The sequence below is a fragment of the Grampus griseus genome, assembly GCF_964374135.1.
Source record: "Grampus griseus genome assembly, chromosome: 5".
NCBI lineage: Eukaryota > Metazoa > Chordata > Mammalia > Artiodactyla > Delphinidae > Grampus > Grampus griseus.
The window spans coordinates 80,167,433-80,181,811 of NC_138998.1; positions in this window are offsets into that span (position 1 = coordinate 80,167,433).

Genomic DNA, 14,379 nt, shown 5'->3' on the forward strand with positions numbered 1-14,379 from the left:
GTTTAATTAACTAAGAAACAAGGTGGCAATATATTGACAAAGCATGATGAAGAAGCATATATTGGTTCAAATGATACAGGAATGAAAGTATTATCTTTTTAAAGTTGGTTTGTAAAGAAGACATATTCAAATATCCTGGTAGGGAAAATATATTTTCATTAAGTGAAAATTAGGATTTCATTTTTTAGCATATTAGCATAAACCTCATTTAAAAAAGAAATCTTTACTAAAGTAACAAGGCCAAAGTTAAGTTGGGAAGTTAGTTAAAGAATGGAGTTTAGATTTTGATTAACCAAAATAAATAGAGTATATAACTCTACTATGTTGAGCTTTGTCTTCCTAGTAAAGAAGAAATATCCTTGAACAAGCAATTTATTCATTTTTTGGCTTCCACATAAGGTATTATTAAAGCCATAACTTCATTAAACATATACATTATTTTCTATCCCATGACAAATTATGTGAAAAATTAATTAATTTAACAAAATTTAATAGAGTACTAAAACATGCAGAGTTAACTTTATATACTTATATTTCATTCTAACACCTTGAATCAAATTATGGTCAGCTTTTTTTCCCCAATGGAATAATCTCTTGCATAGTAAGTAATGTCACAAAATTTGGACTACAGATATAATATTACATCTATGAAAACATGCATGCTTTTTTAAAATAGACAACTTAATAGTTTCATGAGACAGCTCATTGAAAAGTTGAGGTCAGGAATTTTTGAAGGTATAAATATTAAGACCAAGTTATATACTAACGTTCCTGCAAGTCATCTGTGAAGAGAATACATAAAATTAATCAGTCTCAGTATGCTTTTAACATAAGAGTAAGTGCAACTCATTTTATTCTATCTTTTAGCTCTAGAGCCACCAATCGTCAGTTATACAAAGACTGTAGAGTTCAAAGCAAGTATTCAAAGACCTGGTGCAGGAGTGGAAATTGCATAATTGGCTTATATGACCCTATCCGTACTTTTTTTTAAAGTAAAAATGCTACACTACCTGGCCCAGGGTCTTTGACACTGTGGCAATGTGAGAGGCAGGCATTAAACTGCTAAATTCCAACCCTATCTGTATGACTTAAATCCTAAGAGATATATTGTCTCTGTTGCCAAGGCCAGAGTCAACCTTAGCTGGCAAATGCTAGACTAAAAGAGGAAGGTACACAGCTTGATGGAGGGGTGGTTCCTGGTGCACCTGTGGTTTTGACAGCTTTTGCTGGTGCTTGAGGAGGAAACAGGTTGCCTGTTTGTTCTTCAGGAGCACTTCTGGCATCCAGGTATTATGCAGGCATGCATTGCCAGCTGTGAGAGATGCTGCTTCCTTGTCACTTCAGAGAAAGATGCTCCTTACAGGAAAATCCCTTTTGCTGTTTCATTCAGGGAGCCTGAGAAAGGAAGACAAAAAGTATCAAATGCAAAGCACAGATCACTAGAGGGGCAGGGTTCTGAAATAACCTTGGTCCATTCTTGCTTTCAAACTGGAGAAAAGTATAATAGACAAGAAGGCCTTACTTGTTGTAACTTTTAAAAGATATGAGTCCACCAATGGATGATTTAAAGAAGGGAATAGCAAGTAAATGCTATATACCTGATTTTCCCGGCCTGTGTCTGCATACATTCAGTGTTCCATCCTGGTGAAGAGGAGTGAGTAGGATAACCTGTATATGTCACGACATCATAAATGCAGGAAAATAAACTATTAAATTATTAGGTCAACCTCTTAAAGTTTTTAACTGAAATGATTCACAGATAGTCTTGCACTGTTGCATATATTATTTATCTCATGATTAAATCAAACACACACATGTACCTTAAGACAGATGTCAAAAATTAAAAAAACATAAAGCATTTTTAATCAATTATTAGATCCATTAGAGAACTTCAATACTTAACACAATGTGGTTTAATTGACATAATGAATCTGTAGAACAGAGAATCTAAGATAAACTAAAAAGTAAAAGAGAATGTCATATATGACAAAAAGAGCCTTTCAAATCAGCCTGAAAAACATAGATTATTCAGTAAATTGTGTGAGACAGCTGGCTAGCTATTAGGAAGAAAGAAAAGCTAGATTCCTTTCTTGTATTAGACTGAAAGTAAAGATGGATGAAAGGCTGAAATGTAAAAATTAGGTAGAATCAGAAAAAAATCAAGATAAAGTGTAAAATCTTTGAGTAAGAAAGTCCATTTTTAAAACATCTTAAGAATTAGAAGCAATAAAGGAAAAGATTTATAAATCGTATACCCCACAAAACTTTTTAGTGACAAAAGAACAACATATGGTAAATTTGAAAGAAAAATGAAAATAAAGAATATTTGCAATAGCATCATGAATAAAGCATTCATATCCTTAATATATAAAAAGCTCTTACCAATCAGTAAGGGTAAAAAAAGTAATCTCAATAGAAAAATTGGCAAAGAAGCTGAATAGGCAATAGACAAAAGATAAAATGTGAGTGGCTAGTAAAGAGATAGGAAGGGAGGGAGAAAGAGAGTAGAGGGACAAGAAGGGTGGAGAGGGGAGAGCAGATTAGAGAAGGCAAAGGAAGAGGGAAAGAACCATTGTTCACTTAACAAATTGGATGAAGATTTGGAGAATGGGCCACTCTTGTGCACTAATATACAATATATTCCAGTGCTAATTGTGCATCGATTTGGCAGTACCAGTTCTAGAAACTTACTGTAGCTAATGTTATGGCTGTAAAAATATTCACAGCAGAATGCTTTATAATAGGAATTATAATAAAGAAAACAACCTAAATATTCATCAAGTATTATTTAATTGAATGATGGCTCATTTTATAATTGGATTTTGTAGTTCCATTTAATTAACGATGTAAATTAATTTATTTGAAAAGATGCCCAGAACATGTTGTTGAGTGGGGGAAAAAAAAAGATTACAGAACAGTGTATAAGACATTTCCCTAGTTATGTATCCTTATGTGTTTATATTAGTGTATGTATATATGCATAAATACCTAAAAGAGTCATTTTGAAACAGTATCAATAATGGTAATTTCTAGGTGGTAGCATTTGAGGTAATACATCATTTTACATTTCTACATTTTTTTATATTATGTGACCTTTTTCTATGAAAGTATATCATTGTTACAAAATGAATAAAAGTTATTTTCAAAAGATGAAAAAAGCACTTTAGTAATTTTATTAATCTGCCTTTTTAGGATTGTTTAAATAACTTGTACTTTTTTACCTTAAGTAAGGTGATTGTCTATGCATTTCTATCCTAGCAACATTTTATCTGGAATTATGTTGCCCAAAGAATTAATCAGGAAAAGCTCTCTGCTCATGTCTTTCTGTATTTACTGGTTGTTCACTCTTGGTGTATTCGGCATTTTGTTTAAACTATAATTCAAATATACTCAGCATATCTTATAAGATTTGATGATCTAGTTTATAATTACTTTCCTTATTGTAAAATCTTGAAATTTGTTAGATCAATAAATAGGGTTATAAATAAATGATTTTCAACCTCTTCTTTACAACAACTCAAAATGCCTCCATTTAGTTTTGAACACATCTCAATATATCCACAAAAAGCCTCTAAACAAAATTAAGTTTAATTCACGCTAAAGGAAATCACTTCTACAGACCGTTTTACGGAAGGGGGGAGCCAATTTAAATAAATTATCAGATACTCATTTTATACAGATGAGTGCTGCTAATTACAATCAGTCTCATCTATTCATTAAAACTAGTCCAGCAAGCTTGGACAACTTTGTCAGCAGTTAGTCACTGCGTTTCTTTGAAAGCCTTAAAACCAGATTCCTTTAAATATATCATATATTTTAGAATGTTTACTTATTTAGATCATTTTTTAGGCATCCCCAAATAGCAAGGTTTTAAAATTTCTGCTTTGTGCATGTTCCTTTTTATTAGGTATATTTAGTCTTTAAGCATTTTTGCTACTCTCTTCTCAGTATTCTCCGTTCTCTCTCTCTATACCTTACTGAAATCTTCAGTTGCTTCAAGTTATCAGGTAGGTATCTAGAGCAAGTCACATGTTTCAGGAGAATCCTCCCATTGTTCTTGCAGCAGTTCAATTGGGTGTAATTCATTTCTTCTTTGACTGACCCAGGGTGGTGTCATCTAAGTTATCACATCCTCTATTCCATTACCTACTAGACCTGTGATGGAAAAGTCAAACAGAATTGGGCTTAACATTTATAAAACTGCAGTGGCATACCACTTGTTTTTCTTTCCTAGATTGATAGTAGAAAATCATGTACTGATTGAGTTTTGTTTTGTTTTATTGTTATTGTCAATTTTCCCCTAAGAACTTATAGTGTAAACTATTCCAAGCAGAGCCAATGGTCTCTTTGTTTAAGCACGCTTCGTCCAAGCACACTTTTGATTCATCGGGTGACTTGCTGGGCTGATACTTTCTTTACATAGCCTGCTTATTATAACAAGCCCACCAAGCCAGAAACCTGATGAAGGATTTCCAAACAGAGAGCCATATGTCTCTGCCACCTTAGACAGTAGCCTAACTTACAACCCCCTACTTTTATAAGTTTTCTACAGCTATGTCCTTGTTACAAGGTAAACTTTGTGTAGACGATTGTATAATGCTTTCATCAGCTAAACATTTTTGTCTGTTTATACTTCTATCTCCAATATCCAGCACACTGTCTGGCACATTGTGGATACCCCCTAAATATTTGTTCGCTGAATAGATGTGTTTTATTTATTAATTTAATGAAGATAGCCTGAAAGTGTAGGAATGTCCTACTCAGTTATCATTTAGGTAGTGAGGGTAACACCCAGGACACAGGACCTTTCTAGAGTCATGGCTGTCTGATGTTTACCAGCAGCAGTGTTATACGTTTTAAAACTTGAGGGTTCCTTGGGAATTCTTTTATCAACTTCACAATTAATTTAAATCTACTGTAATTAATTTTGTTGAAACCTGCAACAAAATTAGCTGGTATTTATAAACCAGCTGGTACTCACTTGGGAGAGTTGGTTGGAATAAATCAGCCTCTATCAGCTAGATATGTTGCCCTGGCATCTGTCCAGATAGAAACAGACTATTTCCAAGTTTCAGGTAATTAAATTCAGCTTTAAAATGCATCTAAAAGTCATTGTCTGACGTACTGGCCCATGGAAATAAATAATTACATATTGTATTAATAGAGTGTTTACCAGGAATTCAAAGTACTGTTTTAATAAGGAGATCTTCATAATAATTTTGTGAAATAGAAAGGAGGTGTGTGTTTCCCAGGTAGATTATTTACTGAAAAATAATATTCATGGAAAGTCATTGGCAGATCATGAGGTACCCATTCTGTGTTGTGGTTCCATATTCTCACCAATAGAACATATCACCCAGCACCGTGTCATCAGTAGGGCAGTGATTTTAGCTTTCTTGTTAAAAAGCAAGTTGCTCCCTGAAAACAGCTGGTACCACCCTCTTTCTGAGCACTTTCTGTAACACCCTTGTTCTCAAAGGCCTAGCCCTGATTGAACTATAGCTACAATGTCATCTAGCAAGTTTCAAGGCTCTATTTCTTCTATACTGAAAACACAGTGCAAACTTGCCTCCTTCCCTTTCCTCTGCCCCACTGTCCTTCATCCTCTGCTCTCTCCATCACCACACACATACACAGTAGGAAACTTGTTTCTGACCTTGTGATCATCACCTAGATGAGAGATTAAAGTTATGTTCTGTTTCTTCTTTCATATTAACCTACTTATTACCTATTTGGTCTTCTGTCAGCCTTCAACTTGCAATCTGCTTGACTACTTGGACTCATAATGACTTCTACCTACCCTGGAAAATTGTAAGTTTCAGAATTTACTTGGCTATTTGCTTTTTCTTTCCTAAATCAGATGATTCGGTAGATAAACTATACATTTGGCCTCCCTGCCAATACCTGCTAGAAAAAGAGCTCCTTGAGGGGTTTGCATCGGCTGCATCGGGTGTCCTGGTCATTCTCTCTGCCTGCAGATGACCTTGTGCTGTTGTCCGTCTAATCAAGAACCATCTTTCTTAAATAGACTCTTATCCTAACTCTTATCAGTGTTCAGTTAAATAGTTACGCATACCCCAACATGACTCTGCAAAAGTGTAGGAACATTGCTTACCACTGAGGCTACTCACAACAGCTATTAGGCTCTTTCTATAAGGAGACAGGAAACAGAATATTTGGAGCTGATGGAATGTAATGAGTACAGAGTTATGCTCAAGAATGACCTGCCCCCAGCCCCCACCAGAAAAACCTTACAGATCTCAGGTAAAGGGGACACAATGTTAAATATAATATTATTCTTATGCCTGATCTGTCGGTGCAGTTGAAAACAGTACATCTTGTATTCTAGGCAATATAATCCTAATTATGAATCACAGTTTATAGAAAAATCCATGAAACATAATGTTCATTTTTCTGTACATGTTGAATTTCAGCAATGTGCATGTATTGATTTTGCAATATTAACTTTTTTTAAATGAGATTGAAACAGAAGAAATTGAGTAATTGTTAGATAAATTTATTCTTCATTAGAGCACTTTCATTTAAACAAGTAAAACCATGAAACCATTCTTAATGTATCTGCCTAAAAACTTAGCAGGGATGAGCTTCTCAGGTAATTTCATCAAGGCCATGGGAAACCAAGAATGAACGTGATACTATATTAATATAAACAAAATCTTCCATTAAAATATGTGAATACTATGTGTCTAAATGTTGGTGTGAACTTTAGTGATAATGTGTTTTTCTTCCCCTTTTATCTTCAGAAGAAGATAAAAGGAAATTCGGTTTGATGATACCAGTTTTGATTTGCGGAAACCCAAAAGGTCCAGAATAAAGGACAAATCATAATAAATTTCAGGGGTTGCAGTCACTGCAGAAAATGGTGATTTGATTCTATTAACTGACTAATTCAATTAAGAGGAGACTAGCAAGAATCATCTTAGGAGAGCTTCTGAGCTCTTTACTTAAAAACTACGGTGTAACCTCAGGGTCTTGCATAAGTGGGTATTGTAGGTATAGAAGTCTCAGATAATTTTCTGCAATTATACCTTGCTAAGCGAGCAGAACTGCAGTTCAGGTAGGAAATGTCTCTGAATTCCTGGTGTCTTAGAAGATGCCTTTGGCCATTTGGGTGTTTTATGTAAATGTAATTCTTCCTGGAGTTTGAGGAACTGATCTAAGCTGAGGAGCAATCCTAGAAAGAGAGCAGAAAATTCCCGGAGGCCCCTTGAAACAATTCTGATTCATCTGCAGCCTAGTTCTAAGTGTCATCACTCTGCCCTTCTCTACTCAAGCACTTGAACCTAAAATACTCCCTTTACAAACAGTTATTGTGATCATAATATGTGCCAGGAACTGCTCAAAAGACTTCCATGTATTGACTCATTTAATCTTCACAACAACAAGACAAAAACTTATTGAGCCCACTACCCACTACTACTTATTTGTTTTAATCCAATCATAAAAACTGTAAACTTCGTACTGAGGTTAGACAGCACATTGGGTTAGATAAGCAACATCTAAATCCATGGCATACTCTTTTAAAATTGATATTATATAATTCACTTTGGATTTTGTTTATCAAATCAAATTAGAAAGCAATGGATTAGCCAGTGAAACTGCAGAGTTCAGCTCTGCTGGAGAACAGACTTTGCCACTCGTGAACCATGCCAACTCATTGATAGGAATGAGAGTAGGCACTTCCAACCCATCTTGGCCTCTTTTATATCTCTCAGCTTCTAAATGGCAACTGAGTGTCTTGCTGAATCTTGTCCAACTGGCAATATAAAGTCTTGGTTCTAATTCAGAAGTTTGCTCAAATATAATTCAAATGTGAGGTCGAATATTCTCTTAGAAAGCCCAGTTATGACTAATATTGGAAGTATCTGCTCTGCTAAGAGCCCTGGGTGGGAAGCATGAGGGCTGAGTTCTAGGCCTGGATCTACTCCCAATTCGTTCTGTCACAGTGGATTAGTTATTTTCATTCACAGAGTCTCACTTCCCTCACATATAGAAAAAGAGGTTGGAGTAAATGATAAGATTTCTTCTAGCTCTGACAGTCTAGGATCCACTGAATTAAAGAAAATATATCCATGGTAAAAAGGCAGTTTTCAAAGCTTTCATATTTAGATGAGTAGAAACAAGAGGGATAACTGAACTTCTAATACTCTGAAACATTTTCCAAGATTTCCACAATATTAATTTCCATCTTTTACTATGTTTAAGACTTAAAAACAAAACTCTCTCTTCCAAGAAAGAGAGAGAGAAAAGAAAATGATCAAGGGCCCTTATTTATTAAGGTTCAAGAAACCAGTTGACACTGTTTTTGGACACTTGAATAAAATGAATTTTTTGCAAGAAGAGTAGACATCCTTCAGCCTGGCCATGGGCAAATACTTGTAACTCCCTATGTCTCATGAAATACCTGGGCTATGGCTGTTCACTGGAGATGTGAATATTCCTAGTGGTGTCCCAGAGTGTGAATGGGCTCTGTGAGCCATTGAAAAACAGGACGCAAGTGCCTGGAGTGTCAGTTTTACTTTCTGATTTCAAGGAAGGGGGTTGTTGTTTCTATATTAAAACAAACCTACATCTCTTATTTAAGAGAATAAAATCATGTACTAATGTTGAAGGAACACATGGATTCCAACATTACGGTCTCTACAGCAGATGCATCAGATGACTACAGCCAGTCCCAAAGGCACACGTTTCTTCTCCTCTCTGTCTCTAGGATACTTTGAAGGAAAAGCCTGAGAAACAGTGTTCCTGCGTATGTAAACTATTTATTGACGTGGTTTGTGATGTAAAGAAAATGTAAAGCTTGTGTTTTATCATCAGATGCAGTTTTGCATAGTGAAAGAGCATTTTTTTTTTTTTTTTAAGTGTCAAACAGAACCAGATCAGACTGGCAGGTCTTTCATTAGCATTGTAGGCTGGGCACATTGCTTCATGTTGCAGAACCTCAGTTTCCTCAGTCAGAAAAGGGTGATGGTAACTTAAGAAGGTTGTCTTGAGAATTACTTTAGATAACTTAGGCAGGGTGCTTTGCTCAGTGTAAGTCTACAATAAATGGGTTTCTCTCTCTTTTCCTTTTCTTGCTTGTGATTTTAATAGACTCTTTCTAGATTATTGAATTCTGACAAGTGAAGTCAGGATTTATGCACTACAGATTTTCAAAGAAAAAATCTGAAATATTGATTAATTACAAAAATGGCGTCAAACCTTTTGTTAAAGCAGTCATCAATTTTCGTGTATGTTTTGCTTTTTACTTACACAGCAATGCTATTCATACACACCATGAAAAATGCATATACATACACCCCCCTCACATTCACAGCCATGAAATACAATGCTAGAAGAAATTTGGAGATAATCAAATCCAGCCATTTCTGAGTAGATACATCTGTGATCCGTAAAGATTGTCCGAGTTGCCTAATTATTGACTCAAATCCTTTAACTCTTTATTGCTATTGAGGTTGCTTCCTTCCCTTCCCTTCCCTTCCCTTCCCTTCCCTTCCCTTCCCTTCCCTTCCCTTCCCTTCCCTTCCCTTCCCTTCCCTTCCCCTTCATCTTCCCTTCCCTTCCCTCTCCCTCTCCCTCTCCCTCTCCCTCGCCTCTCCTCTCCTCCCCTCACAAATATCTTTAAGCACTTATTATGAACCAGCTGTTGTGTTAAGTACTAGGGATACAAACAACTGGAAACCATTCTGGTCCTTAGAGAGCTCATAGAGGAGAAAAGACAAATAAATTAAAAATTATATTATCTTAAAGTAAGTGCTAACAAAACTGTGTACAAAGCACTGGGGTCTAGTAAAGAATGTTCATTCTTCATTCCTAAAATAAGGACCTGGTGTCCAGCTCCTTTTAGATATAAGCTGTACTAGATTTTTCTCTGGGTCCAGAACTTTATAGCTCATACCTAGTTCTTCTCCATGCTGCCATTTATTCAAGAATCTATTGCACAGAGACTTGTGCTAGTCATTGCCATTCATGTAGAAAGCCTATATGTGTGTGTGTGTTGGATGAACGTGCTCTATTAAGAAGAACAAAGTTTGAAGATACAGGGATGCTTGGAGAAGGAAAGTTTGGGCATGCATGATTTCAAAATCAATACCAAAATAGAAATCATTTCTCAAAAGAGTGAAAGTAGAATAACCCATGGAGAGAGGAGATAAAGGAAAAGATGCAAGCAGGGGAAGAAAACATGTAATCATCTATTTTATAAGAGAAAAATACTTTTTGAACAAAATCAACAACGTTGGATGAAGATTACAGATGAAAGATAATAGTTTTAATTTTGCCTTATTCACATTGGAAACATATTTGGAGCTTGTTATCCACTTCTAACTTCTCACACTTAATTAAGTCTCTTTTATTTATGCTTTTGACATTCCTCATAATTTTTCTTTATAGCACATGCAACAATTTTTAACATAGTTAAAACCATAGTTTTGTCAATATCTGCTATCCTTCTCATCAGGTCATAAGCTCCATAAGGGCAGAGTACCTGCCTCTTTTACTCACCTTATCTTCAGCATCCATCCAGTGCCTAGCCTATAGTTGACATACTATAATGAATGAATCAAAGGACAAATGGAGGAGTAGATTTGTACGTTGAGTAAAGGGCAGTGCTAGATATTGAGGTCATATATTAAGATGAAGGCAAGACACATGATCTACTGCCTTCTGAAAGCTTATAGTCTATGTTGGACAGGGAAGGAAAGACAGGGAACATATGTAAGTAACTACTATATGCTATAAGTTATATGTCATACATCATGGGTGAATAAAGCAATGTAGGGGAAGACATTAGTTATTTACAATGTAATTTTAATTGGAATATATACAAACAACTGGCTTACACAAGAATTTTGTAGCATAATATGCCAGGAAATATTCATTTACTTAGGTATAGCCCTCCTGTAATGTTCACTCTTATTTCAAACCTGGTACATAAAATATACCATTAAGCAGAATTCTATTAATCTCTAAATTAATGTCACAATAAATGTCTCTGTACATCTGTGGGATAAGATAATTATTGTATATGGTGCAACAGTGAGACATAGTAAGATATTAAAGTGTCTTCTTTAGGAAAAAAATTAAATTGTGTTCAGTATAGGGTTAAGTGGAAATTATTACCTATAGAATTTTTATATCTTTGTGAAAAGTTGGGTGGGCTTTTTGCAGCATGGATTTGCATTGGAATCCAGCCCTACTAGAGTGGTCTTGAGGAAGTTTTAACTTTTCTTAGATTTATTTTCTTCATCTAAATAGGAGTAAAAAACTAATGTTGTAGGATTGCCGTGAGATAGTAGTTGGTATGTGTGACAGTGCTTAGCACAATCTAGATGCTTAGGAAACATTAGCTTTTATTATAACGATGCTTATGATTATTTTCAAGCACCCACTGTTTGCAAAGAGTTCTGAATTGGTTACTGGAAGTGTAGTAGAAAATTGAATCTGGCTCCGTACTCTTAAAAGAGCTTACAGCCTATGTTAAGGGAAGTTTTAGTTTAACCTGCAGAAAAGGAAGTGAGAGCAATAACAAAGATGACACGAATATCAAAGCAATTTAACATATAATGCAATGTATGTGATTGGAATACTTTGGAGATAATCATAATCATGGAGGATTCCATGAGGAAGGTGTTCATTGAACAGGCTTATTTAAGGGAGTGAAGAAGCCATCTCATTAGTTGGAAAATGTCATGAACCATGTTAAGAGAGGACCTAAAAGTTCAAGAGAAGATTGAAACAACTTCAGGTCTGAGGAGAATGCACAGTGTTCTTTGCAGTGGATGTAGAGTTCATGGTCTCTCTAAATGCCTGATGGGGAACCGCACATGGATGTTCTGTGCGCCTAATATAAATCCCACATGTTTTCCTTCTCTGCCATCTCCCTACCATCTTCCTCCTTCGATAACTTCCACCTCAGTTAAGAGTGCCACTGTGTTCTTTACCTTTAAACTTTAGTTTTCTATTATATTTCCCTCTCCTCTCTGCCTGTTTCCCCTCATCTAGCTATTCTGTTCAGCTCTGTTCTTTGCAGCCCACATGCATTCTCTGCTTTTCATTCCCACAGTCTCATCCTTGCAGAGGCCTTTACCATCCTCATCAGATCATTACAGCAGCCTCAAGTCACTGGTCCCTGCCACCCTCAGAATTGCTGTCCAAAGTGCATATGTTTTCAAACCAACCCCCTATCCCATGGCAACGCTACAAAATAAGTTTTTATTCCCAGTTAGATGAGGAAAATAAAGCTAAAAGAGATTAAAAACGACTTCCCCAAGACCACTCTAGTAGGACTGGGTTCCAATGCAAATCTGTTCTGCTCCAAAACCTACCAATGTTTTCACAGATACAAGGATTCTACATGTAATAATTTCCACTTAACCCTATACTGAACACAATTTAGTTTTTCAAACCAACTTTGCAGATTTCATGTGGTCTACAGGAAAGAATAAACAACTGGATTTCTGTGTTTGCAAAGTTCTCCAAAGTTCAGTTCTGGTTAATCTTTCATTTCTCTTTTCCCATTGCAGATATCTCTCTCCTTCCCTCTGTCCTTTGCATCCTTGGATCTTATTTCTGGTGATACAAGTTTATTCCCTGAACATGATCTACATCTCCTGTCTCTAGGCTTTGGTTTACCAAGCCTCTCTGTCCAATAGCTATTCTGCCCACACGTGCTAGCAAATATATTTTAGCATTTGTGGCCCAATTCAGAATCTGTCTCTTAAGAGAAGTCTTCATAGATCACCTATGTCAAATGAACTGATTTAACAGAGCTTTATTACTTGTTCATCTGCTGGATTACTTAAAAAGTATGCTTGACTCCACCACTATACTCTGAACTCCTCATAGGTAAGGGGCAGTTCATCCTCATCTGTGAACCTTCCTCAGTGTAGAGCTCAGCTACCGCATTGTTGCAGGCACGCAATAAAAATGGAATTGTCTAATCAAATACTGCAAGTCTTAGTTCAATACCTGATTTATATGGTTCCTTATGTGATATATTCATTATATGATACATTTTCATGCTTAGATAAGTCTTTCTTTTTCCCCCCAAAAGCATTTAAGTTTAGAAGATGCATTTAAAGGCCAGTTTGCCCTAAAGCTATGGAAGCTTAAGCTTCATGTATTCTCCCCCTCTCCTGCATGGAGCTCTGCCGAAGCCCTGGAGGGGCCCTAACGATGAGTTTTCATGGTCATGTGATTTTGTAAAGTGGCAAAAGCCTAATCACTAAGCTGCAATGGGTTAAGACTTCTGTGTGCTTTTGCACCTAATTTTGTGTTCTTAAATAGAGTCTTTGAAATATGTAAAGGACTGTATCAGCTCCAGGCCCCACCAGAGCTGGATCTGCCTCTGTGTGTGTGAGGGGAGGCCTCCACCAGGTTGGCCACTGCAAGGCTTATCTCGATGACCAGCTGCTTAGCTGGGATTGACTAGATCTGGGCTGAGATGACTTCACCTCGGTAGAAAGAGGGCACATGTGTTAGAGCTTCACGCCACATCGCTCACCCTCAGTGAGCACTCCTCACCTCAGTATGTGGTGATGTTGGCAGGTCAGGAGGTTTCACTGTGGCAAAATTGGTGACACTCATATTGAGTTGGTGGCTTTTCCATCTGTGGGTAGGTCAGTAATTTTCAGTAACCTGCCTGGGGTTTACCTGGAGGTGGCAGCCTGTGAGTTCACCACTCTGACTACCCTGTTAGCATCAACAGATACGAGGCACCCATTCCAGCACCTGGACCTCCAAAGTATCATGGAGGGTATCAAGAATGGAAAAGGCAGATGCCATCAGGACCTAACCTGAAACTTGATCCTTGTTTTTCTGGAGGGCCTTGAAATATTCAGCCTACAAATATTGTTGAAAATGAGCTGGACTTCACTGGCATCTATCTGAACAGCAAAAGCCCAAATGTGGGCTTTAAGAAAAAGCTTGAGGGAAGCATTGATCTCACAGCCCGTGGCCTTCAGAGGCAGCTGGATGCTGAGACTGCAAAGAGCCTCCTGGTGAGAGACAAGGTCCACAGAACCTAAGTGATTTTGCAGAGTGATGTCACAGCTGATGGCCGCATTGGGGTGATGCAAAGAAGCAGAGTATTTTCCTCTGTATCTCTAGGCTAAATAAAATGGAGCAGATTCTCTACTGAGGAACTGGATATCATCTGTAAAATGATTCCCCAGTGACCCATCTCCATCTGCCACTGTTGGAATTCTTACAACCTATTATTGGAGTAGATCTGGGACTAGTAAGGGTTTATACTAGTCCTGATGGCCAGCTACCAAACAACACATCTTCAGGATTGATCTTTGAGTCAAGGCCACAGTGGAGGAGATTTTAATGAAGGTTTACCAAAAAACAAAAACA